The sequence below is a fragment of the Puma concolor genome, chromosome B2 (assembly GCF_028749965.1).
Source record: "Puma concolor isolate L17-30 chromosome B2, mPumCon1.1.hap2, whole genome shotgun sequence".
Taxonomy (NCBI): domain Eukaryota; kingdom Metazoa; phylum Chordata; class Mammalia; order Carnivora; family Felidae; genus Puma; species Puma concolor.
The window spans coordinates 71483186-71507830 of record NC_141671.1 but is presented as its reverse complement, the minus strand read 5'-3'; the positions used below and the strand labels follow the sequence as shown (position 1 = coordinate 71507830).

At 36.3% G+C, this 24645-nt stretch overlaps 1 pseudogene; it reads left to right on the top strand.

Annotated features, from left to right (window-relative positions):
• Nucleotides 1-21072: 21072 nt before the first annotated feature.
• Nucleotides 21073-21688, top strand: LOC112862555 (prostaglandin E synthase 3-like; annotated as a pseudogene).
• Nucleotides 21689-24645: the final 2957 nt, after the last annotated feature.

The following is a 24645-nucleotide window of genomic DNA, read 5'->3' as shown; positions in this document are numbered from 1 at the left end:
AGATGACAGATAAACAAGAAATGAATGAGATAATTTCAGGTAGCAAAAAATACAAAAATACAGTGAGTTAATGATATATGAATGCACAGTCTGAGAGGGAAAGGAATAATTTAGATACAGGCATATTTAAGAACTTCTGTCTGAGATGTGAAGGATAAGAACAAAAAGACATTTAGAATTCTAGAGAAAGAGCATGCCAAGCAGAGGGAACAGAGTTGGCAAAATCACTAAGGAAGAAATTATCTTAATGTGATTTAGAAACAAAGGAAAAATCTAGAAACAGAGCTAAGGCTAATGTGGACAAGGGAGAGTAATAAAGAGGTGGACAGTGATTTAATCGTGCACTTTTTTGAATAGGCTTTTTTTTTTTTTTTTTTTTTTTGCCATCTAAGGTTCACAGAAAAATTTATAGGGAAGTACAGAGGTTTCCCACATACCCTCTGCCCTCATACATGCATTACATTGCCCATTATCGACATCCCCAGCTAGAGTGGTACATTTGTTACAATTGATGAACATGCACGGACACATCATAATTACCCATTATAGTTTATCTTAGGGTTCACTCTTGGTGTTATATATTCTATGGATTTGGACAAATGTATAATGACATGTATCCATCATTGTGGTACCGTACACAATATTTTCACTGCACTAAAAATACTCTGTGTTCTGCCTAGTTATCTCCCATCCAAACACTGGCAACCACTGATCTTTTTATTATCTCCATAGTTTTGCCTTTTCCAGAATCTCTAGAATGTCATATATGCCATGTAACATTTTCAGACTGGTTTCTTTCACTTAGTAATATGCAGTTAAGTTTTCTCCATGTCTTTTCATGGATTGATAGCTCATTTCTTTTTTTAGTGCTGAATGGCATTCCATTGTCTGGAGGTACCACAGTTTATTTGTCCATTTAATAACAGAAGGACATGTTGGTTGCTTCCAAATTTTGGCAATTATGAGTAAAGCCACTATAAGTATCCATCCACAGAAAGGAGTAGATGTCAGATTGTAGCAAGGTTATGTGAAATCGTGTCTTAAATCATCATTATTTTTAGTTTCCAGTGAAAATTACAAGAGAGACAACAAGAAAATTTGCACTTCATTTTAGGATTGGAATCTCATCACTCCTTGGGTGTTCAGATTATTAAAGTTGGGGTACTGGCCATATAACCAATATTATGTGATCCATTACAAATAAGATCCATATAGAAGAACAAACACCATATCCAGAGGGCATGAGGAAAGTTTGACATCAGAGTGTTGAGTAACCATCAAGATTTCAGGATAAGTTGGGGGTATTATTGGAGTACATCAGAAAAAAAATAGGATTTAGGGTAAATACTATGTCTTTAGTTAACTTTATTGTTTCAAGCACATTATGAATAGACAATATGTGATAGACATGAGTTATAAGAATAGATGAGTTAATTTTGTGTATCACCTTAGGCTAGGCCATTGTGCCCAGTTGTTTAATGAAACATCCGTATAGATATTGTTTTGAAGGCATTGTTTAGATGTGATTAACATTTATTATCATCAGTAGACTTTAAGTAAAGGGGATTACCCTCAATAATATGGATGAAACTTATCCAGTTAGTTGAAGGCCTTAAGAACAAAAACTGAAGTTTCTCAGAGAAGTAATTCTGCCTCTAAGTCCTGCCTGAGTTTCCAACCTGCTGGCCTGCTCTACAAATTTCAACTTGTGAGTCCCCATAATAGTAGAAGCAATTTCATAAAGCTGTCACTATTTATATGCATAGTATTTGATTCCTTTTCTCTAGAGAACCCTGACTGATACACTAAAACCTCTCCAGTATGCATTACTCTGATTTTCTTAAAATTGTCTGAAAATTGTCTGAAGAAGGTAGAAACCTACAACCCACTGAAAATTTTTTTATTATTTAAGTATACTTTAAATACATTATTAGTTTCAGGTGCACAACATACTTATTGGACAATTCTAAAAAAACACAGTGTTCATCATGATAAGTGTAGTAATATGTCACCATTCAATGTTATTACAATATTATTGACTATGTTCCCTATGCTTTATTTTCCATTATTATTTATTTATTTTATAACTGGAAGTTTATACTTCTTAATTCCCTTCACCTATTTTTCCCATCCCCCCACCCTGCCAACACCTAGTTCTTTATGTTTTTGAGTCTGTTTCTGTTTGGTTTCTTTGTTCACTTGTTTTGTCTTTTAAGATTCCCCATATAAGTGAAACCATATAGTATTTGTCTTTCTCTGTCTGACTTATTCCACTTAGCATAATACACTCAAGGTCCATCCACAGTCTTGGCTGAGTAATATTACATGGTACATATATATTACATCTTTATCCATTCATCTATTGATAAACACTTGGTTTGCTTTTCTATCTTGGCTATTATAAATAATACCACAATAAACATGAGATGTGCATATATTTTCAAATTAGTGTTTTCATTTTCTTTGGGTAAATCCCAGTAGTGGAATTACTGGATCATATGGTAGTTCTATCTTTAATTTTTGTTTTCCACAGTTGCTGCACCAATTTACATTCCCCCCAACAGTGCAGAGGGTTCGTTTTTCTCCACATCCTCACAATACTTATTTCTTGTTTTTGGATAATAGCTATTCTGACTGGTATAAAGTAATATTTTATTGTTGGTGTTGTTGTTGTTGATCTTATTGTAGTTTTGATTTGCATTTCTCTGATGATCAGTGATGTTGAGCAACTTTTCACATGTCTATTATATCTGTACATCTTCTTTGGAAAAATTTCTCTTTAGGTCCTCTACTCATTTTTTAAATTTGATTATTTGGTAGGTTATTTTTCATTCTTTTTTTTGTGTGTGTGTATATGTGTTGACATTGGTATAAATTCTTTATATATTTTGGATATTAACCCCTTGTTGGATAAATCATTTGTAAATATCTTCTTCCATTCAGTAGGCTGCCTTTTTGTTTTGTTTTCCTTTTCTATGTGCAAAGCTTTAAATTTTGGTGTAGTCTCAATAGTTTATTTTTGCTTTTGTTTCTTTTGCCTGAGGAGACATATCCATAAATATGTTGCTAAGGTTGATGTCCAATAAATTACTGCCTATGTTTTCTTTTAAGAGTTTTGTGGTTTTGGGTCTCACATTTAGGTCTTTAATCTATTTTGAATTTTTATGTGTGGATAGTGTAATAAACTGTTTTTTTTTTTTATTATTTTGCATGTAGCTATCCAATTTTTCCAACATCATTTATTGAAAAAACTGTCTTCTCCTTTGTATATTTTTGCTTATGAAACTACAAGTCAAAAACAAGACAAAAATCTTAAGACTACAAATGCATGGAGGTTAAACAACGTGCTACTAAACAATGACTAGATCAACCAGGGAATCAAGAAGAAATAAAAAAGTACATGGAAAGAAATGAAAACACAATGATCCAAAACCTTTGGGATACTGCAAAAGTAGTCCTAAGGGTGAAGTATATAGCAATACAAGCCTACCTCAAGAGGAAAAGTCTCCAATAAACAACCTAACTTTATACCTAAAGGAGCTAGAAAAAGAACAAACAAAACCTGAAGCCAGCAAAAGGAAGGAAAAAGTAAAGATTAGAGCAGAAACAAAAAAAATATAGAAACTAAAAATATAGAAAAAAAAATACAGAACAGATCAATGAAACCAGAAGTGGCTTTTAAAAAAGATAATAAATTTGACAAACCTTTAGGCAGACTTATCAAAAAGAAAAGAAAAAGGACTCAAATAAAATCACAAATGACAGAGGAAAAATAACACCACAGAAATATAACTATAAGAGAACATTATGAAAAGCTATATGCCAACAAATTGGACAACCTGGGAGAAATGGATAAATTCCTAGAAACATATAAACTACCAAAACTGAAACAGGAAGAAATGGAAAACTTGAACAGACTGATAACCAGCAAAGAAATTGAACCAGTAATCAAAAACTACCAACAAACAAAAGTTCAGGACCAGATGGATTCACAGGCAAATTCTACCAAACATTTAAGGAAGAGTTAATTACCTATTTGTGTCAAACTGTTCCAAAATAGTTTCAAACTCCTTCCAAAAGGAAGGAGAACTTCTGAATTCATTCTATGATGCCAGCATTACCCTGATATCAAAACCAAATATGGACACCACAAAAACAGGGAACTACTGTCCTATATCCCTGATAAACACAGATGCAAAAATAAACTATAAAATACTAGCAAATCAAATCCAACAATACATTAAAAAATGATTCACTACAATCAAGTGGGATTTATTCTTGAGTTGTAAGAGTGGTTCAATATTCACAAGTCAATCGATGTGATACATCACATTAATAAAGAAAGGATAAGAACCATTATGATCATTTCAATAGATGCAGAAAAGGCATTTGACAAAGTACAGCATCCATTCATGATAAAAAAAAACCCTCAACAAAGTAGGTTTAGAGGGAATATACCTCAACATAATAAAGGCCATATATGAAAAACACACAGCTAATATCATTCTCAATGGAGAAAAACAGAGCTTTTCCTCTATAGTCAGGCACAAGACAGGGATGTCCACTCTCATCATTGTTAGTCAACATAATACTGGAAGTCCTAGCCACAGCAATCAGACAACCCAAAGAAGTACAAGGCATCCAACTGGGCAAGGAAGAAGTAAAACTCTCTCTTTTATTTTTGATGAGTCTGGCTAAATGTTATCAATTTCATTTATTTTTCAAAGAACCAGCTCTTTGTTTGATTGATGTTTTATTTTTTTATTCTCTATTTCATTTATTCTCATTCTGGCTTTTTTTTTTTTTTTTTTTTTTTTAATTTTTTTTTTCAACGTTTATTTATTTTGGGGACAGAGAGAGAGAGAGCATGAACGGGGGAGGGGCAGAGAGAGAGGGAGACACAGAATCGGAAACAGGCTCCAGGCTCTGAGCCATCAGCCCAGAGCCCGATGCGGGGCTCGAACTCACAGAGCGCGAGATCGTGACCTGGCTGAAGTCGGACGCTTAACCGACTGCGCCACCCAGGCGCCCCTCATTCTGGCTTTTTATTTCTTTTCTTCTAATGTTGAGCTTTGTTCTTTTTCTAGTTAATTTCGTTGTAAGTTTAGATTGTTTGTTTGAGACTTTTCTTGTTGCTCGGGTATATCTGTTATTTTCATCTAGTCTAATTTGTCATTCAAAGACATTGTTTCCTTATTGATTTTGTGTCTGGATGATCTATCCATTGATGTAACTGAGGTGTTAAACTTCCCTCCTATTATTGTATCACTGTCAATTCTCCCTTTATTTCTGTTAATATTTGCTTTTTGTACTTAGGTGCTTATATGTTAAATGTATACATATTAATAACTCATATTCTTGGAATGATCCATTTATCATTATGTAATAATCTTATTTTCTTTTGTCTTTTTGTTAATAGACTTTTTAAAGTCTATTTTGTCTGATGCAAGTATTGCTACCCAGGCTTTTTGTTTTGTTTTGTTTTCTGTTTTGTTTCCATTTGTGTAGAGTAATTTTGCCCATCCCTTTACTTTCAGTCTGTCTGTATGTGTCTTTATATCTGAAGTGGAGTCTCTTGTAAGCAGGCTATAGATGGATCAGTTTTTTGGTTTTTTGTTTTGTTTTGTGTTTCTTTCTTTAACCAATTCAGTCAACCTATTTCCTTTGATATGAACATTTAGACCATTTACCTTTAAAGTAATTACTGATAACTATGTTCTTATTGCCATTTTGTTCATTATTTTCTGTTTGTGTTTCTACTCTTTTCTGTTCTTCTCTTCCTCTTTTCCCTTGTGATTGATAGCTCTCTTTAGTTATGTATGAAGTTCTTTCTCTTTATTTATTATTATTATCATTATTATTATTATTTTCTTTTATAGGCTTTTGGTTGTGGTTACCTTGAGTTTCATACACAGGATCTTAAGTGTGTATTAAGCAGTCTATATTAAAGTGATGGTCACTTAAGTTCAAACACTTTATAAAAGTACTGTATTTTTACTCCCATCCTCCACATTTTATATACTTGATGTCACATTTTACATCTTGTTGTATTGTGAATCCCTTAACTAATTTTTTAGATATAACTTGATGTTACTACTTTTGTTTTTTAACCTTCCTACTAGTTTTATAAGTGATTGATCTATTAATTTTATTGTATGTTTACTTTTTCTCATAAATTTTTTTCCTTTCATATTTTTCTTTTTAGTTATGACCTTTTCTTATCTGCTGAAGAAGCCCCTTTAACATTTCTTGTAAGGCCGGTTTAGTGGTGGTAAATTCCTTTGTTTGGGAAACTCTTTCTCCCTCCTTCAATTCTGACTTGCACCTTGCATAGTATTATTGGTTGTAGGCTTTTTCTTTTCAGTATTTTGAAAAATCATGCCACTCCTCCTAACCTGCAAAGTTTCTGCTGAAAAATCAGCTGACAGCCTTATGAGGTTTCCCTTCTACATAACTAGTTTAAGTTATACATAACTTTTCTCTTGCTGCTTTTAAGATTCTCTCTTTATCTTTTATCTTTGACATTTTAATTATTATGTCTCTTGGTGTGGACCTTCTTGGGTTTATTTTGTTTGGAGCTCCCTGTGATTCCTGCACTTGGATGCCTATTTCTTTCCCCAGACTAGAAGTTTTCAGCTATTTCTTCAAACAAATTTTCTGCCTCTTTCTTTCTCTTCTATCCTCTGGAATTCCTAAAATGTGAATGTTAGTACACTTGATGTTATCCCTGAAATTGTTTAGCCTATCCTCATTTTTAAAAAATTTTTTTTTTTCTTTTTGCTCTTCAACTTGGGTGCTTTGTAGTGTGTTGCAGATTATTGATCTGTGCTGCATCCTCTAATCTGCTGTTGATTCCCCTTAATGTATTTTTCATTCAGCTATTTTATTATTCAACAGTTTTTTTTCTTTTCTCTTTTTATTGAAGTTCTCACTGAATTCATTCTTCTTTCCATTCCATCTTTATGACTATTGCTTTGAACTTTTTATTAAGTAGATTGCTTATCTTTCTTTCATTTAGCTTTTCTGGAGTTCTGTCTTGTTCTTTTGTTTGTGGAGCATATTCCTTTGTCTTCTCATTTTGTCTGATCTTCTGTGTTTATTTATCTGAATTAGATGGAATAGCTACTTCTCCGGGTCATGAAAGATTGGCCTTGTAGGAATATCCCTTGTAAATCCCAGTGTAAACTGCATGTGTCTGGTGGCTTTGGCTGGCCAGCCAGATCTGTCGTAGGCATGTTCTTGGAGTACCAGGGCATTATCACCAGAGCCTCCCTGCTGATGGCTGCTGCTGATGTGGGCATGGGTCAGGGCTTCCTAGAATGCTCCACACACAGGACACTCTGGTTGGAGGGCTGAGGCTGAAGTGGGCTCAGGCCATGGGGTCTCAGGGCATTCCTAACAGGAGGCACCTTTGCAGGAGAGCAGGAGCTGAAGTGGGTGCAGGCTGTGGGTCTCAGGACATTCTGCACATGGTGCACCTTGATGGGACTGCTGGAGCTGAAATAGGCACAGGCAGGGTTGTCCTGGTGCACTCTATGCAGGGCGTTCCCTGGCAGGATGGCAACACTTTTAGTCAGGCACATGCCTGGTGATTCCAGGACACGCCATGCAGCAGTGACCCAGCAGAACAGCTGGAACTGAAGCAGGTATAGATTGGGAAGTCCTGGGATGCTGCACAGGGGAAGTGCTCTGGTGTGTCATCTGGAGCTGAAGTGGGTCTGGGCCTGCTGTGTCCTGTAGTGCTTTTCATTCATGTCACCTTGGAAAGATGGCTGGAGCTGTAGTATCCAAGGATGTCCTGGTATGTGTTGCACTGGGGCTGCCTTGGTGGGATGCAGGGGGGGAGTCTCTCTGGGGGAATGGCAGGTGTGGGCTTGTGGTCCAGGGCTTGCTAGGGCAGCCAGCTGGTCCAGGTGCCAGTATCCTACCCCATCTATGCTATCAGGGTGAAGTGTAAGCATAAACAATGGCACTTGTCAGCCCCTTAGACCCTGGAGAGCACTTCTGTGGTTCTCCTAGGGCTCTTTCCTTTATATTCTAATTGCTTTTTTGAACCATTGCTTTTTTTTCTGTGCCCCAGGGAGCTGAAGCTAGTGTCAGGCAGGCTAGGGTGCCTGAACCCTGCTTCCATCTGTGCTATCAAGGTATAAGGGGTCCATAAAAAATGACAGTCACCAGCCCCTCTGACACTGGAGAGGATTCCACAATCCCCCACCATTTGGCAGACTCGCCAGCCCTGGTTCATTTAAATTCTAGTTGCCCTTTTAAACCACAGCTTTTGTTTTGTTTTGTTTTGTTTGTTTTGTTTTCCTGTGCCTCAGGATGTGCACCCAGTCCTTCAGTACTTTCCCTCCCCATTGCAGTTCACAGCACCAGGACTGGGGTTCCTGTGGTTACCGTGTCTCTATCTTTCCTACCCTTTCTATACAGTCCCTCTATTGTTTGTTGTGCAGAGTTTGTTCAGTCAGCCCTCAGCTCTTCTTCAGGAGGAATTACTTTATCCGTACAAAGAATTGCTCTAAATAATAATTAAATAAATTCAATGTAGATTCAGTGTTTCCATGAAGGAGGTGAATTCAGGGTCTTCCTCCATGGCCATCTTGGAACCAACCTCTCTCTATAACCCACTTTTACTTTCTGATGTTAACATCTGTAGCAGAGCCAGGCTCACTCACCTAGTCTGTGCTTCCCTTTCTTTCAGGTTCCCCAAGGGGACCTGCTTGACCGCTGAAAGATGAAAGCTCACACCTCATTGGCCAGGCTAGCCTCATGGCCCCACCCAACATCTGGGGGGCAGCTTTTTAAATTTTAGAGGATAAATGATATCTGCATGCTATAGCACTCTTTGCTACTATTGAAATGCAAATTACTGACATTGGGAAATTTATCCTAGGTAAGTGAGTAAAGAGTTGAAATTTACCTACAGATCCACTTGTTACATGAGCAATCCAAACAGATAAGATGCCAGAAATGATAAAATATTCACAAGATATATGAACATATTTATCTCTCTCTTACTTTTGATCATAGGCAATATTTCCTAAGTTTTTTCAAAGTAACCTATATATTCTGTAAAGTCCAGCTCTTACATCTCCAAAGCAAAATGAAATAGGGAAGTCTTAATTGTCCACATTGGGTGTCTGCAGTAACTCAAATCACCTATTCCTAATTTGGCTGAGCATTTCTGACCGTGCGTTGGTGTGAAACAAAATGTAAACATGCTCAAATTAAATCAAACACAGCATTTAAAGAGTGACAGTTTATTAGTTTATTAGTAGAAACTAGATTTAAAGTAATTTTGTTTTTTATATATCTGAATGTGAAGTAATATGCCTACTGGTTAGGAACATGACATCTGAAGTTGAGCTCCCTGGATTCAAAGCCTGGCTTCACATTATCTTTGGGACCTGTCTCAATTTGCCCATCAATAAAATGGTGTTGGGGCATCTGGGTGGCTAAGTCAGTGAAGCGACAGACTCTTGATTTCAACTCAAGTCATGATCTCATGATTCATGAGTTCGGGCCCCACAGCAGGCTTTGCACTGACAGCATGGAGCCTGCTTGGGATTTTCTCTTCTTTCTTTCTGCCCCCCTCCCACCCCCCCAATAAATAAGTAAACTTAAAAAAAATAAAAATAAAATGGTGATAATATTAACATTTACCTCACAGGGTGGTTGGGGGGATAAAGCACATAGATTAGCATCTGGAACATAGTAAACACTTAAAATGTTAACTGTTACTATTAGATACTATCTAATCCTTACCAATGCTTTTCATCAAAATTGCTGCATCAGGTTTTGTAGCTAGCATTCAGTTATCAGTTTGATGGAAAATATCCTGGATCTAAGTTGGAGTCCTAGATCTGCAAATTAGAAGGTAGGTGTCCTTGGCAAGCCACCATCTATGATTTCCTGGCCTAGAAAGTGGAGCTGATACCTGAGTTACATCACTAGGAAAATCAAGTGTGATTATATTTGTTGAGTGTAAATTATAAAATTCTACATAGCTTTGAATGCCTGCTATCTATCATTTAATCAGTTACCTTCAAAATAGTTAAAACTACACTACCAGATTCTGCAACCAGGTGCCAAAGAAGCATGTTAGAGATATATATCAGACTATCCAGTTGAGTATATAAAGATTCATTTTCCTTACTTACCAAGAGGAGGAAGCTTACCTGTCTAACCAATTTTATAGTGAAACTTAACTTTTTTAAATGGAACTAGATTTCTCCATAGCTCCCCCTCCATCTTCTCACTTTCACATTTTTTTTCTTCTATGGTTGATTTATATGAGCTCCAGGAGCAAACGGTCTAATGTCCCTTCCTTGCTGCCACGGCTCATCAATCTCTCTCCCCTGCACCTAGATGGTTTTGCTATTCTTCCTTTCCTTTTCTGACTTAGTCTGCATCAGGGTAAAACCAGAGATAATCTACACAGAGGATAATGAATATTGATCTTCCAATTTAGCCCCAAACACCTACAGCAGTGGATCGATTTAAAGAACATTCAGGTGTAAGAAAACCTAATAGTCACACTAAAAACAATAGTAAGCTGTGTTTTGATGAAACCATGTCTTCAACTGTTTGAATGCTTTCAAGACTTTTAAACGAAAATCATATCATGGCTTTATTGCTTTGGGGCTCTACATATTTTCTAGAAAAGAGGAGAATAATGTAAATATTTTAATGTTATAGAGGCTTTTTATTAAAACGCAGTGAAAAAAAAACACACACAGGAAAACTGGAACACTTTGGTATTCTCTTCTGCTTTTATTCAGTATCAAATTCACATAGGAATTTGACAGTTAAAAGAAAATAATTTGAATTATCCGGACAACAACTTCTTGTAAGTTTTCCTATTGGTTTCCCAATTGATCTAGCTAATTTCTTGAGGACATTGCTGCTAGTGCCCCATATCACAGTCTCCAAAAGCCTTTTGTAGCTCTGATAGAGTCACCAGTGTTTACAAATTAAAAATAGTATGATTTTTCAAAAATAAAAGACCAGACTTGATTTCAAAATATGTGAAGTGATTGGACAATATCTAGAGAGACTGTTTGGCTTGAGTATGTTTCTCTATTCGTCTGGTTAAATAGCTTTTCCTCCCACATTTTGCTGGGCATTGTATGGTGCCATATATTAAGCTTGCTGATAATTCCTCCATTGTTTACTGTTCTTTCCTGTACCATCTCTGCATCTGCATAAAGTATAGCTGTCTTGAAGATATAGATCAAAGGTGAATTCTTCCATAAAGCCTTTCTTGATTCTCTAGAATGAATAATTCTTTCCCACCTTTGATTTTCTGAAAATGTTTCACCCATTTAGTGCAAATTGTCTGATGCAAGTGTAACTACTAAAGCAGGTTACAAATTCTTTCAGGGTAGAGACTTGGTCCATCTTTTCATCCTCTATACTCCCTACTACAATGGCTAGCAGATAGTTGGTTGTTAATGAATAGGTGGAGGAATAACTTTAACCAAATAAATTTATTGAGGAAAATGGCAACTGGGTGAAAGAGTTAGTCCGCAGTTATATCTCATTGGATATGATATCTAGTTTCCAATGATGAAAATGGAATGAAAGTCCCAATGGGGTAACACAAATACAGACAAAGCTTGTCCAAAGATGGGAAAGCAAACTAACTTTCATCGAGCATTAGTCAGTTTCCTGTGGCTTCTTTAACAAATTTGACAAACTTGGTAACTAGAAACAAAATGGAAATTAATTCTTTCATGGTTCTGGACAGCGGAAATCCCAAATCAGTTTCACTGAGATGATATCAAGGTATCAACAGGGCTGCACTCCCTTTGGAGGCTCCTGGGTAGAATGTGTTTCTTGTCTCTTCCAGCTTCTGGTGGCAGCTGACATTCCTTGGTTTATGGGCCACATCCCTCTAATCTACCTCCATGGTCGCACTGCCTTCTCCACTTCTGTGTCAAATCATCCTCTGCTTTTGTTTATTTATTTATTTATTTATTTACTTAACTAAGGGCACTGGCATTTTGAGCCCATGCAGATAATGCAAAATAATTTTTCCATCTCAAGAATCTTAATTTAGTTTTCACAGATCCTTTTTTCCTTAAAAGTAACATTTACAGTTTCCAAGGATTAGAACCTTATAGCTTTGGAGGCCGTTATTCAGCTTGCTATAAATGCCAGCTAGACATATTCCTATGCATCATTTTACTAAATCTGCATAGCTAGTTTCTGAAGTAATTATTGCTGTTCTGATTTTACAGGTGAGACCCCTGAAGTCCCAGATGTTGGGTGACTTACCTAAAGTTACATGCTTTAAGTAGTTGAATATTTGATTCAGACCTGGATCTGTTTCCAACTTAACTTTATTTTTCTGTTATATCTTAGAAGCTTTTAAATCCTAAACACACAGTAGATTCTTCACTTGATCTTAGCCAAAAGGCCGAGAAGCGATTCACACAGTAGATTCTTAATAAATGTTTGTTGATACAAAAAAAAACCTTCACTAAGATTTTAAAGTTTGCTGCTTTATCATTTTGTCACTGTTTCTAAAAGTTCATTGATTTTTAAAGCATTTTTATATATCAGATGTCTCTTCAGAAAGTGTTTTCAAATATGAGTGCAGTGTTGTCTCCAAATGGATCATCACTGACAATTGGAGGCAGTTTTGTCAATGTAATTCAACATAAGGGATAGGAAGGTTTCATGTAGCAAATAAAAAAAGAATCAGAATTTGAGAGGGTGAAAATACACACCAAAGTCATTAGTCTACAAAGCCTGAAAACATACATCTGCAATACAAGCCAAGATGATTGGGAATCAGCTATATTATCACTGTGAAGTAATGAGGTTTCTGTAGGTATTGAACATACGGTTAAAATTCAAACAGTGTTATATATGGTCCTTATTCCCCTTTAGTCCTAGATACTTGTGAAATTGTATTACTGGGCTCTGATAAGTCACCCTTAAGGTTTCTAGTGAACATTTTAAAAACCTCATTTGGTGAAGTGATTTTTAAAAATTCAGGAAACACCAGTAGGTCATTTCCATTCCACTAGTTTATGCTACCTAATGTAAAAATACTGGTTTTCTTGGCCCATAAAAGCAGGTATTATTTTTCTGTTGCTGATGTAACAAGTTACCACAAATTCAGCAGCTTAAAATAATAGCCACTTATTTATCTCACAGTTCTGTAGGTCAGAATTCCAGGCACATTGTTTATGTGGTTCTCTACTTCTGATTTCAAAAAGCCAAAATTACTGGCAAGACTGCATTTCCCTCCAGAGACTTCGGATTTGAGTTTACTTCCAAGCTAATTCAGGATGTTGCCAGAATTCAGTTTTCTGTGGCTGTCGAACTGAGCTTTCTACTTCTTTGTTAGATGTTGACTAGAAATCGTCCATGTCTTCTAGTGGTTGCCTGCATTTCTTAGGTCATAGCCCCCTTCCTCTGTCTTCAAAGACAGCAATGGTGGATTGAGTCCTTCTCACTCTTTAAATGTCTCTGACGTCCTGGGGCACCTGGGTGGTTCAGTGGTTGAGTGTCCGACTTCAGCTCAGGCCATGATCTCACAGTCTGTGAGCTCCAGCCCCGCGTTGGGTTCTGTGCTGACAGCTGCGAGCCTGGAGCCTGCTTCGGATTCGTGTCTCCTTTTCTCTCCTCCCATCCCCCACTTGTGCTCTGTCTCTCAAAAATAGATAAATAAATGTAAAAAAAATAAAATGTGTCTCTGACATCCTTTTTTTTGCCTCATTGCTCCTCTGCTGTCTTCCACCACATATTTTGACTCATCTTTCTATTTTCTTCTCCTAAGGAAGAGTGTGATTATATTAAGTCTACCAGGAGAAGCTCCCTATCTTAAGGTCAGTTGGTTCATAATCTTAATTTAATCTGCAAAGTCCCTTCACAGAAATAACTAGACTAGTGTTTGATTGAATAACCAGATACAGGAATCTTTGGAGAACACTTTTTGAATTATTTCTAAAACAAGGTGTAGAGTCTCACCTAAAGTGCACTTTTATTCTTCTCTATTTCTAGCTTTCAAAGGTAGATTACTCAGTAGGGACTTAATACTGGAAACATGGAATTAACTGCCTATTTTCCTAAATACAGCTGAAGGACAGAACATTTGAAGGTTCAGACACACTTATACAGCCACATTTCCATCTCACATGTGAATACTAGATGGGAAGCAAGGGTTAGATGCAATTTTGTAAAAAAGTCACTTATTCTCAAAAGTTTATATATCTAATGCACCAGGGATAATAAACATGAGCTATGTTCAAATGGAAGGAACAAGCACATACCAAAATCTTCAAGTTAAGGATTAATGAGAACCAAGTGCTTACTGACAAAGGATATTAAAACACTTTTCTGGAAGTTGTTTAATGACTCATGGTAGATCCTCTCGCCTTTATCAAGTGTCTTATCTTGAAGGCAAGTCTATTCCTTTCACCTGCTCCTTTTGGAGTCATTCCAGCTAGTGCTATGAGAAGCTTCTCCAGGAGCCAATTAGACATTGAAAGATAACTCTTAACATATGATAATTTAATACTTTCATTTAGTAACATAGAAAAACATATTAGCCCTCAAAAACCTGATATGATTAACACCATGGCTTGGTTTCCTGATGTGAAAGTTCATTATAAACCGAATAAGAGTGCAACCCATGTGGGAACAAAGCTTTTTAGGAGCAGGTGATTTTCCTCTCCACTCAATATCCCCTTCACCTGGTTGAGTCTGAATTTCAGATAGTGAGCAGGTGTGAGAGGATGAGTGAGCCACAAGATGGAGGGAGCCTACGTCAGTGGATCCCCACATGGAAAAGACCTCCTATCAACTGGGAAGACCTGCACTGAATAGATAGGTGAGCTAGAAATATATTCTATTGTGTTTAGGCTCTTAAACCTTTTGGATCTATTCTTGCAAGCAGTTGGTATTACCTCTTGCATTTATCTTACTCTAGAGTTCATTGCATAAACTTCGTGCTGCAAGTTCTCCAGTCCCTCATACTTTAAATTACATAAATCATTATCACTCTCAAAATTTTTCAAGGATACTGTTTATATTGTAAAGGTCAAGAGTATATTTTGGAACTTAGCGCTGAGAATTTGAAAAAAATGTATTATTTTCACTGGAGCAGAACACTTTAACCTTGTTTTGTAGTTTTAATAATGGAAGGGCTGCAGAGGAAAGAGCAAAATTAAGAGTAGTAAAAAAAATACATGGACAAAAATGCTGAAATGTTATTCTTTTGTATAAGTTTGCCTCAATAGTACAGAATGCTCTCGGCATAAAATTAAATTCAAGATGAAAGAAAGGAAAACACAAGTCTTCTTTTAGGTGGAAAGGGTCTGCATTTAGAGATTTATTACAATACAGATTTTTAACATGCTCACATTTGCAATATTGTCCTTCTGGAAAAGGAAGGGAATTTTGGGGTCCCAGTAAAGCAGGTCAGTGAGTGGTAGTACCTAAAGTCAGGGGTCCATGCTGACTTTATGACTAATACAGCCGTTAATTCTTTCTTATACATTTCTCATTTGAGTAAAAGATGTGGGACATAACCAGAGATAATTTGAAGCTGGTCCACATATGACAGAGTTATCAAAGGTAAATAGTAGAATTGGACTGACACCTGGGAAGAAAACCTGGACAGGGCAACAGGATCAGTAATTGTTAGTAATAACTATATTAACATTCATATTGCTTACTTACAACATCTTTTACATCTGTAATTCCTCAACAAGCATAAATATTATTATGTATTATAAATATATTAGAAAACAAGCTAAGAGATTTCCAGCAAACAAGCCCATGTCTTCTAGCTACATTGCTCAAGCTTCAGAATTAGGAATTGTATCCAAGTCCTAACATTATTTTAAAAATGTCTTGATTAGGAGTCTCTGATTCACCATAATAACCTTTAACAAATAAAGATTATTGATAAACTACCATGTCCAAGAATTTTAGGATTCGTTTCACTGCACCTATTTCCACTAGTGTTTTTACTAATTCTACTAATTCTGGCCTCAAATAAAATTATTTTAAAAATGTCTTGATTAGGAGTCTCTGATTCACCATAATAACCTTTAACAAATAAAGATTATTGATAAACTACCATGTCCAAGAATTTTAGGATTCGTTTCACTGCACCTATTTCCACTAGTGTTTTTACTAATTCTACTAATTCTGGCCTCAAATAAAAAAAGAAATCAGAATACTTAGGATGTGTTTTCTTGAAGACAGAGTTAACTCCTCTGAAAAATAACAAAACACAATTTTTTAAAAAAAACCATTTGGACAACACAAAATTACATTTTAGGATAACAGTAAATAATGAGTGTTTCAAGCTTTTTCATGTAATAACTGCAATATTCCAGATTAAATGCTTTTCTGATTTAAAGCTTTTTTAAGTCCACTAATATACTATTTCTAATTACTATGTTACCTAAGGAGTAAGGATGTTAAGAAAGCCAAATATTTTACAAAGAAAACAGAAAATGCAATTATAATCATAGTCATTTCTTAATTTAGTCTCTTATAAATGATGTTTAGACTTACAAATACTTACAAAATCACATAATTGATTACTTTTAGAAGGCAATGAACATTCCTGTAAATGGAGGCAAATTGTATTATGTTCACACAACATTGGGTTGCATTTAACTATAGGGAGACTGATGAAGATAGTGGGAACTCAGATTCAAATAATTAATCAGAATGTTCATTAGGAAAACAGATAATCTTAAGAGTTTGATTATTAAATCACACCATTTTAATACTATTTATTCAAATCATTTAATAATTGTTGTTGTACAAGAAACAACGGTGATGTGTTGCAGGTGTAGGAGGCATGTTGGAGAAACAAGACATAAGTCGCTGCTCTCATACTGTTTACTTTCTGATAAAGACAAACAGGAAAGAAACCAAGGAACGGGAGAAAGGAAGGAAGGAGGGAGGAAGAATTAAAAAATGACTGTCAAATGTTGACTGAATTAATTGTTAAAAAATAATAGAGAAGAAGTGTACTAATGAATACTAATGAAAATATTCTCAATAGATTAGTCAGGCTTTAATCAAGGAAACAGATCCGCTATGAGTGTGCAATCAGGAATTTATTATCAGAATTAGACATTTCACAATTGTAGGAGGAATTGAGAAAGTAAGTCCACAAAGGGAAGCTGGAAGATTAGAAATCATTAGAAGTCGCTAAGTAGTTCTCCTGAAGCACTGGCACAGGGCGGCGATGGTAAAGCTTCTAGGAAATCTGAAAACAACTTCCAGCTGCTGGTATAAGCTGCGGTGGGTGCTGGTATAGAAGTATCAGGAAAGCTGCTGCCTGTTTACAGTTACTGCCCCTGTGAATTCACAGCCAAGCATTATTGGGCCTGGGAGGCAGGGTCAATGGACAGGAAGAAGAGCAAAATTCAAAGTGAGGATAAACTGGGACCCACCAGCCCTTCCACAACTGTCTTTCTCTGTGTCCTACAATGATGACCTTTAGGGAGTTGATGGTTGCTGATTCACTGGTCCAATTCTTATGCAAATTTCTCTTGTGGCCAAAGCTAACCTGGAACTATACAGGGAAGATGATTCTGAGAAATGTAGTTCCAGATTAGCCAAGCTGATGTAATATAAACACTCCCATTGGGAGTTTTGGAGTACACGCAATTCCTCTTTTATCTATGCTATTTTATATCTATATTTACTACTTACTATATGTTATTTCAAAATAAAGTCATAAGCAAAATAATTCCTTTGGAAATGATATTAAAATCAAAGTCAGTAAGTACAAAGCGGTAAAGTTATAAAATCCCTTTTGAGTTTTGGTGATTTTGCATGTCATTCTGCTTATTCACCTAGGCTGTGCACTTGGCAAATATCATATCAAATTCTTATGAAATTCCCACAGCGTAGTGGCAATTTGCCAGAGTATTTTCCTAACAACAACAACAACAACAAAAATAAGTGAAGTGAGGAGAACTCTAGTAGTTTATGCAATATCCATGTTGAGGTGAAGCCCACAAGATGCGAGCCTGATGACTACTCACTGGTCTATGCAGTGAAGACAATGTTCTCTGATGCAGTAAGGCAGAATAGTTATCACAGGTGGGATCGATTGGTCCGTAAGTGTATTATTTACTCTCTTTCCTTAAATGCATGGAATAGATCCATACAACTCAGATCATTTTTCAGAAAATGTTGAGGATTGACAACCACATCCAAAACTGTGGCAATCTTCACAGAATAAAAACAAGTTATTGCACACTTTAAACTGAGTGGGCTTGCATATGATTTAATAAATGTGATTTTGGATGTTTCAGTATGAATTAAATTTATTTTAGCAATTTTCTGGAGCCCAGCTATGCCACTGATATTATGTCATTCTCTGGTAATCAACACCCAGCCAGAGTCAACCAGTTTGACTTTTTTTAACATGATGCATCTATTGTATTTAGACAGTACTTATAAAAAAAAAAAAGCAATTTGAATTGGAAAGTTATTTGATATTGAAGACAAAGTCTTAAAGCTGATTTGTAGTTAAAATAAACAGACATTTTTTATATTACCAAATGTAATATCATCAAAATCCTGTAAGATAATATTCATATCAATGGAACACTTTAAGTTGTCAGTTGCTATAAAATTGAAATGGAGAAAATACAGTGTTTGCTTCTAAAGAATTACAATTTAAGGTCAGATGAACTGTATTTTCTCCTCTACATCTATCAAGTAGATTTAGAGTGTGTGATTAAAATGAAAGTAACCTGTATAGATCAACTTTAGAGATGGATGGAGAAAATGCTTTAAGAGAATGTAAATTGCATATTAAAGTAAACGATTCTATGGGGCGCCTGGGTGGCGCAGTCGGTTGAGCGTCCGACTTCAGCCAGGTCACGATCTCGCGGTCCGTGGGTTCGAGCCCCACGTCGGGCTCTGGGCTGATGGCTCAGAGCCTGGAGCCTGTTTCCGATTCTGTGTCTCCCTCTCTCTCTCTCTGCCCCTCCCCTGTTCACGCTCTGTCTCTCTCTGTCCCAAAAATAAATAAACGTTGAAAAAAAAATTTTTTTTAAAGTAAACGATTCTACTAAAATGTGGGGCTTCAAGTAAAAAAGTATTTTAGCAAATTTACTAGTTAGGTTCTTATTGGTATATTCTTTGGTTAATGGCTATAAATCAGCATGCTTTATGTTAGTATTAAAAAAAAAGTGTTTCCACAAGATGTTGGCAGTGACCCTCCCTGGAGTAAAACAATCTACACAGTGGTTGTCTATGAGTAAAATAATTACAAGAAAATGTGAATTTGGAAAAGTGTAGTATGGAAGTGATCACACCAGAGATGATAAAGTTCACAATAACCAAGTTTGATCTCCTGTTTTTATAGGAAGCATTCTGTCTCATAGTTCCATATTCCATAGTGACAATGACAATGAAGAGGTCTTCATTAGTACCAAAAAACACTAAGATTAATATATTAAACAACTTTTAAGAACTGCATTATATTTAGTTCCTTCATCCATAAATATGGACTGATTCTTATTTAATTCTAAGAGTTGTGAAGATTAAATGAGATAAACCATGAGAATATATAGGACATCTTTTGATACTTGGTGTGTGTGTCCTAGATCATTTTCTCCCTTTTCTTGAGGTTTATTTACTATGGCACAATTTACAGAGTTAATTTACTTGCTTCAGAGGATTCACTCAAGTACAAAAAGGGCCAGGAGAAACTCTGAGAACAAATGTCAGATTGCCTTACATGCAAACCATTTTTGCTTCTAATACACCAACTTTTTCCTTCCTGGAGCAGAAAAGCTTATGTCACAAAACAAAAAACAGAAACAAAACAACACACACACACACAACTCACAAAAAAAAAGTCACTACTCTCTAAGACCTGTATTTCCTACTAACTCCCAATAATATGCTACCACTTAAAATTATTTGACCAAATAGGGAGCTATAATCCATTTATCCTGATGTGATTTCTATGTCTCTTACCACCTTTTCTATTCACTGGGACCAAGATAGCCTTACCATTCCCCTCAGCTAGACTGAACTTTAGACGGGTTTCTTCCTTACTATAGGCCCTTAACCTCCCTTTTCTCAGAGCATTTACTGTAAATACTTGTAATTTCAAATTCTTTCTCCGCCCTTTTGAAATGTACATAAACCTTCTCCAGGCTTCTAACCAGTTTTGCAATCCAGGAATGTCTTTCTCAAGGTCCTAGGAATTATCTCTTTGAAAGGTAACCATCAAGAAAGATAGTATCCTATTTCCCATTGGAGGATAAAAGCCTAACTTGATAAGTGCTTATTAACAAATGCAGCTGGCTTAATCACAAAGAAAACCATTTTCAAACTTAGGAATGGTTCAGTGTGCTGGACACATTCCATTAGCCAACCCCACCCTCCAGTACTTTTTCACTAGCACACCTCAGCACTTAAAATCCCTCTTAACTTTTGTTTCAGTGGAGTAGAGTTCAGTCTCTCCCCTCTGTAGTAAGACTTGAAGAGTCTTACTTGCCTACTTAACTCTGGTGCAAGTTTTCTTTGATGGTTCTCTTCTAACAGAGTAAGTCCTCTGGTTCATCATTACAAGAACATTCTTGCCAATATTCTCAAATCATTGCCCCCTTTTTTGCCCAAACCCCAAATCCATATGATCAGCTTCTCCAGTGCTTCCTATGGAGAAAAACACACAATGAGCTGACTCACTTCACTCTCCCGCTGTTGACTTCAAGTTCTAGAACACTGTAAACCTCAAGAAGATACTGATTTTTAAAGAGTAACAGCCCAATTTTGTTAACGTACAATAAAGGATGTATCTTTCCATTCATCAGGAAACATGTTTTGCCATATTTCACCTCTATTATCTCCTCCATGACAGTCCCCTATACAAATAGGGAACTGTGAGTCTGGCACCTTCCTTTTCTCCTGGGATCAGAGTTGTCACTCTCTCCATGTGTGGTGCATTCTGGGGATCCAGGGGGACACTGCCCTGTAGCCTGAGAGAAACAAGAAGAGGAAGGGACCCCAGAGGAGTCAGAACTGCCCACCCTTTCATCAGGTCCCCCTGTCGGGTTCACCATGCAGCCTGCTGCTGCAAAGTGGTAGGATCAAGGGAGTACGTCTTCACTGATTTTGTGTTGAAGACAGTGAAGATGTTAATGTAAATTTAGAAAAATCCAAACTTCCCATCAGGTGTCCTGGAGGAAGTGATAATTTTAAACATTTCAATGAAATTGATCTTTTCACTGTATTGATCCAAATGATCCCAAGCATAAAAGAATGGACAGGGGGCGATTTTATTTTGTTTACCAAAGGTGAATCTGGCCAGTCATGGACAAGGTTGACAAAAGAAAGGGCAAAGCTTAACTGGGTCAGTGTGGACTTTAGTAACTGGAGAGCCTGAGAAGATGATTCAGATGAAGATATGTCTAATTTTGATCATTCCTCTGAGATGATGAACAACAGGGTGGTGAGGAGGATGTAGATTGACCAGAAGTAGATGGAGATGATGATTCACAAGACAGTGATGATGTAAAAACGCCAGCTCTGGAGTAAGGAATGTTGTCATCACTGGATTTTGAGGAAGAAAAATAACTTCTCTGTAAGATTTCATAATTAAGAGAATTCCTGAGTTGATAGCTCTAAAGGCAGATGCTGTATTTGCCCCCTTTGACCCATTTTTCAACCTGTTTATTATTTTAAAGGCTTCACCAAAGTGATAGGTACCATTGTGTGGGACAGTTTTAAGTCAGCTAAAGCAATAGCCCTATACATGAACTTTTCTCAGACTACCATGATGGTGTTGAAGTCCTAGGCAATTGATACAGCAGTTGTGATAAATGAAAACATTTCACCTCAGTCTCCTTTGCTTCAGAACATAGGTACTGAAATGATAGGAAGCTCTTGGCTTAGAAGAAAGATAACTAAACTTTAGATTTTATTTTTTAAAAAAAAATTTTAATGTTTTTATTTATTTTTGAGACAGAGAGAGGCAGAGCATGAGCAGGGGAGGGGCAGAGAGAGAGAGGGAGACACACAATCTGAAGCAGGCTCCAGGCTCTGCACTGTCAGCACAGAGCCTGACGCTGGGCTCGAACTCACGGACTGTGAGATCATGACCTGAGCCGAAGCCGGATGCTTAACCGACTGAGCCACCCAGGCACCCCTAAACTTTAGATTTTAGAACATGGACTCAAAGTGGCTGATGAAACAAATTGTTTGATACTTTGGTAACTTGTTCCTCAAGTATATCTTCCAGGATTATTTCAATAAAGTTTTATTTTTCAAAAAAAAATTACTTCACATTTTTGTAAGTGATCACTTGTTCCAGATGTATCTTAGCTAACAGTAGTAAATGCCCTAAATTAGATGGTTTTGAAGACTGTACATTTGGTATGTTTGACCCTTAAACTTTTGTACATTGTTGCTTGAGAGTCTGTACATTTAGACTAAATTTGTATTTGCACTGTCAGTATGGCAAATGAGTGAAAAAAATGTTGATACACTATTGGATTTTTTATTTCTTTTTTTTGATTTAGCTTGTCCCAGGCTGAAAACCTCAATTTATATCTATGACAGTGGGAATTTTTTTTTAATGTCTACATTCTTTCTGATAAACTGTTGGAAGACAAAAATCAAAACAAAACTGTGATGCTAAATTCCTGTACTTAAATTCTTATAATGGTTTTCAATTACTGTCCAGATTAAGACCAAAATCCTTATAGTTATCCAATTACTATTACATATCTGATCTCAAAATCAACTTAATTTTCTATAATTTGACTTAATTTCTGTCTCTATTTTATCACTGTGGGTGAAGAATCTCAGTCTCTTCGAGGGTCACCAACACTCCCATATCCTAGAGTGTTATGTCAAAGCAAGAGTTGGGGGAAGGAGAACAATGTACTTACTCTTTGGCTTTGCTCCAGTAGTCTGACAGTGAAATACACATTACCCAGTTGGTTTGGCTACTTCAGGTCCAGTGACTTCAACTATCCTGTGCCAAATGGAACAGAGAATATTTTGGAGAAATTGTCCAGGGCTCCATCTTCCTAGACAAACCGTACACCTCTCTGTTGTGACTTGCTAGATCCCCTGTGATCTTCCAGAAGGCTGTCCTAGTCCCAAGACCCACCAACACTACTCTCTTTTTTTCTCTTTATGTTTTTCTCACTTTTTCACTTCATCCCTTTCTCTATCCTCTATGTATCTCTACCTTCTGTTCTCTCTACAGTTCAAGGGATGTCTTTTTATTCTTGGGTGTCATAGATAGGAGCCTCCTGCTGCCTTTGGCTTCCCTCAATATATATTGTTTATACCGGGAAACTTCTCCCTAATTGATGCATAATTTCTGAAAATAAAAATTATAAAGACTTACAGGTCTTGTCCTGTTTTCTTCTCTGCCACATCTCGCCCCCCAAATGAGCACAGAGCCCACTAGCTTCTTGAATGGAGAGACAGGTAAAGATGGAAAACTTATGCTTAATATCAATACCACAACATTTACAATTGTATTTCTACTTCATCTCCTCACTCGTCCACATTCTCTCTACATTCCTATAGCATCATATGGTTCATAGCTTCCTGAATGAATGTGCTCATTTGTATTTCCTAATCTTTCAACAGTTGTGTTTATCCTCTGCTCAGAATGACTCTTCATTTGTGGACAGAAATGTGTGCATTATGATGAAAGAGGAGATAAGGGTGCCTCTGCCAATACCTTAATATTTGGGTGTATCACCCTTTTCCCAGACAGTGGAACTATTTGGCCATGGACCAATTAAGAAGTCAGTGTACATCTCTGGATTAAATGATAGTAAACGTTAATTTTTTTTCAGATAAAAACAACATTTATCTATCCATACACATATATTTTTATATGTTCACATGTATGTATGCATATATGTATGAATACACATGCATATATGTATGTTTAAAAGTGGGAGTATTTTATTTAAACTGCACGAATCTGTTGACCATTTTGTGAAACCTATAGTATTCATGAATACTACTTTGAATACTTCTATTTATTAAATATTCACCTCTAACATTTTATGTATTAAGCTGCCATCTTAGTGTTCTGTCACCAACTTTTTAGACATATCACGATTCATTACTCCCAAGTTACCTTATATTAAATACTTAATGAGTTTGGGGAGACTGATTATTCACTTGATAGTAATTGTGACCACATTAGTGTTCTCAACAGAGCTTCCACAAACCAATACTTTCTGTGACTTACCTTTGAAAATGAATAAACACATGTTTTATGAAGATGATGATTACTTTCAATAACTTACAATGACATTTTCTGACTTTTGCTCTTGAATTCTGAGGATGGAGCTCCCTATGTAGTTTAGAGCTCATCTATAGAAAATCCCTAGTTAAATCCCTTTGGGAAGGTGTGTTTAATGGTAAGGACTTAGATTATCCTCAATGCTTTTTTTAACCTCTATCTACTGTGTGTATCCTTATATAAATTTTGTTTTCATGGTTATCAACCACAGGTAGGCCCTCAATACAGCTTAGGGATTCTTCTAGATTCATTGGTCTACTCCTCTAACTTTGCTCATGGCATCTATTTTAAACTTTCAAGGTTATTAGTGATGTAATGTTGCTGAATTATATGATCACCTTCTGGTTCTTATCTTG